Below are 4,123 nucleotides of genomic sequence, written 5' to 3'. Positions count from 1 at the left end.
GTGGAGCAATGGTGATCAATGCCTAAAAGAATAATGGTAAAATAAGCATTTGGAATAGTGTTATATTAACATATTTGTAAGTAGTTGCTCATTATGGAAATGTGTACTTGATTGAAGCTATATGTGGCCATAGAAACTGCTTTGTGTAATTCAGGACATACAGCTTTTGTGTGTACTCAGCTTATTGCATTAAATTATTATTGTCTTTAGCGTACAATGAGTATTAAAATTACATTAAATAAATCATTGAATGTTATTTTATGGAACTGAACTGTTGTCACTTACTAAAACATCTATAAATCAGTAGTAGGAAAATTTCAATTTCTTAATCTGCTAATACAAGGAATAACGTATGAAAATTTAAACAGATTAAGGCTTGAATTAGTCTGTGATTTACAGCCCCTCCCCATGATTATTAGTCCATTTCTGGTAATATAATTGTAGCTACTTACTCTTGCTAAAAACTTCCTCTTTTTTATAATATACATGAGTCGATAATTTGATGATATAAATAACTTTAAAAAAGCAAAAGTCAGTTGAAAATTACCCATTTTATAAAGCAAAATCAAGAATGAGTGTGGAAGTCAGGCATGGTGGCACATGCCTGTAATCCTAGTCCTTGAAGCCTGAGGCATGAGGATCATGAATTCAAAGTCAGCCTGCCTTACAGAGTGAACTCAAGACTGACTTGGACTATAGTAATATATAGTGAAACTATCAAAACAATGACAACAAAAAAGTAGAATTGGAATAATGAACAGTCTATACAGTAGTATATTGTTTTCAGTAATTAGGGCATGTCCCAACCTGAAAAAGGAGCTGGTAATAATTTATCATGGTTTATAGCTCGATGTCACCCTAAAAGCTCATAGGTGTGGCTTTTGAGAGGCAGCTAGATCACAAGTATGAGATACTGGGTGTGTGATACAGGATCAGTCCTCTAACCTGGATGTAACTGGATTTACTGAAGACAAGCCTCACCCTGGGAGTGGGTGGCACTAACCAGTACACTTGTAGCCTGAATGGAATAAAAAGGGAAGGGAGGCTTGCTGCTTGCTGCCTGCCCTGCCACAGACTGTTTCTCCTCTGCCATGCCCGTCTGCCATGTCATCTTGCCTTGGAGCCAGCTAACTATGGACTGAAATCTCTGCAAACTGAACTGAATAAACCTTTCTTCCTTTAACTTGTGAGCATCAGGTATTTTGTTTCAACAATGAGAAAAGTAAGTCACCTGCATTCGGGGAGTTTCACTGAGTGCTATTAATCTGTACACTTGGGGATATTAGTGTGCACTGACGTAAGTCATATCCCCAGTCATTCTGGGTGTCTTACTCTTCTAATGACTCACAAGTTTTCAAAGGTCTTCAAAGACTAAGGTTACAAGTAATAGAACTTAGCTCAAAACTAGCATAAGCATTGTAGAAAAGGAATTTATGGGTTTATCTAGCAAAATGGGAGAGGACAGAGCTGCCTTCAGGTTTGACTAAATCTGATCACCTAAGGAAAATAAAATGTGTCCTTGCATCTTTTATCCTAATCACTCTTTATAATAACTTTTATTTTTAGTATGTTTATTAGATGCTTAGAGTAATATAAGAGATCTGAGAGTCATATTCAAAGGGGTCCACCTTAGCTTACAGGCATTTAAGTCACAAGGCACTGAATCATTCTGCCATGTTAGAACCTGTATTTCCAAACGATGCCCAACCTGTTCCTGACCAGAGTAAGCATTCAGCAAATGCCTGATGAATGACTGAGGCAGTATTTTGGGATCTAAGGGCAGTCCTTCATCTAAGAAAGCCTTGTCTTTCTGAACAATTCACTGCTATTGTAGCAACTACAGTGAAAGAGAAGATCTAATCTTAACCAGTGTGGTTGAGTATAGAAGGAAAGGTGATACCTTGGCTAACAGTTATTAAGCTTGTAAAGTAAAACTTGATGTTACTGTAGGAAGCAAATACGCAGTCAATGCATTCATTTATCAATGTACAAGTGATGTGGTGTGACGGATGTCTTATGTTTCCATGCTGTTTACTTCTGTCTTTCCACTGCCTTTTTTCCAGGGATGTAAAGGTTATTTGTTTCTAATATTGTTGATTAATATTTATTAAAAAATTTGGATGCAAATAACAATATGCCATAGAGTAAGGGGGATGGATACAAATAAGACTTCTGATTCTTCCTACATCATTTAAATAGGGTTCACTTTGTTCAAACTAAAACATTCTGTTGATACAGTACAGTAGAATGGGATTAAAAAAAAAAAAAGGTCTTAAGAGTAAGAATAGCCAGGCTTGGTGGCACATGCCTGTAATCTGAGCATTTGGGAGGCCAACACAAGAGAATTGCTGCATGTTTGAGGCCAGCCTGGGCTATATAGTGAGTTCGAGGCCAGCTGGAGTAGTCATGGTCTAACCCTGTATCAAAAGCAAACCAACTAAAACCAACCAAACAAAACCTCAGAATGGCTAAAATCCTTTTGCTGCATATCAGCTGTGCGATCTTGGGCAAGTTTTCCCCTTAATCCCTAAAATCAGAGCAATAGGTTTCTTGAGGGAGATTTTGAGGCTTAAATGAAAACACAGGCAAAACGCATCATTTTGTGCTTAATTAAGAAAATGACAAAAAAATCTAGCACCAGATCAAATTCTTTTGTGTGTGTGTGTGTGTGTGTGTGTGTGTGTGTGTGTGTAAGTTTTTTGTTTTGTTTGTTTGTTTTTGTTTTTGTAGTGTGGATTGAATTCAGGGCCCTCATATTGAGTTATATTCCCAGCCCTTTTTATTTATTTATTTATTTTTGAGACAGGGTCTCACTGTGTAGTTGAGACTGACCTGGAACTCACTTTGTAGCCCAGGCTGGTCTTGAACTCACAGCGATCCTCCTGCCTCAGCCTCCTGAGTGATTACAGGTGTGTGCCACAATGCTCGGCTTCAGCATTTCATCTTGAGTGCTGGGATTATAGGCATGCGCCACCACGCACGGCTGGTTTTTGTTTTGTTTTGTTTTGTTTTTGTGTTTGTAGCATCTGCACATTCTGTGGGTTCATTTGGGCTGGGGGAGGACCGAGTGTAAATGGCCAGCAGGAGTAAGTTTGGAGAAATTGCTTATCTCTAAAAAAAATTAACTTTTAAAGTTCCACTTGCAGTGCCAGTTCCACTATTGTTTGAGAGTCAAAATTTAGAAGTAGCTTCTTAGATGAATGATGCTGGGCAAATAATTGCAAGACTGTTTCTAGGATATCTCATACCTGCCCACTTTTTCAAGTTAAACATTCTGTAAAGCATTTTTTTTTAATGTCAAGACTCTAGGTAACTTTAAATTGTGCTTATTTTTCCGTCACTCATCATTGAAAGGCTCATAATGAAGATTTTCTTCCAGGATTTACTCAAACTAGGCAATTGTTTTGCTGTTCAGCCTCTGGTGTTTTCCCAGAAATTAAAAAAATATATATTTTTCTTAGAAAATTTCCTTTGGTTTCTTTTGTCTTGGACAAAATTCTTCCTTCCCGGAGATGTTTTTGGTTATTCTCTTTACCAATCTCTTTACCCTATTTTTCCACTTTAGTGAGCCTCAGCTCACTCTGGCCTTTGTGAGGACGAGGTTCTTACAGGTTTATACCTCTGTTCTTCTGTATCTCTGTACAGTATCTTTATACTTCCTGTTTAATTCAGCTCGGTTGAGCATCATGTGTATTTGTGGAATATTATTGCACCTATGGGGTGGTAATAAAAATGCTTACAATCAAAAGAGGTAGACAAAAGGGGAGAATACGCTAAATGTTAACTTCAAGGCAGATCGGCTTCACAAAAATGAGAAATCAGTAAGGGGACAGACTAATAGACTACTGGAATTTTCAGGGAGAAAGTGGAGTTCAGAAAGGCAGAGAAAGAAAGCAAGGAGAGGGAAGATTTATCTCGTTATTAATAAATTATCCGGGTGGAGTATTAAGAGTCAATCGTAATGCGCAGACGACTTATCTATTTGGAAAAGAGAACGCCGTCCGCGCTATTTTGGGACACAGGGTCACCAGCTTGCTCCGGTCTGCGTCCGGCTGAGCACCTCTACCGAACTGCCGGCCCCGGCGAGCCGGAGCCGCCACCCCGGTGCCTCCACCCCGCCCCG

This window comes from Fukomys damarensis, unplaced genomic scaffold, assembly GCF_012274545.1.
Source record: "Fukomys damarensis isolate Sample0158 unplaced genomic scaffold, DMR_v1.0_HiC HiC_scaffold_33, whole genome shotgun sequence".
Classification (NCBI taxonomy): Eukaryota; Metazoa; Chordata; class Mammalia; order Rodentia; family Bathyergidae; genus Fukomys; species Fukomys damarensis.
This window is presented reverse-complemented; position numbering follows the sequence as displayed.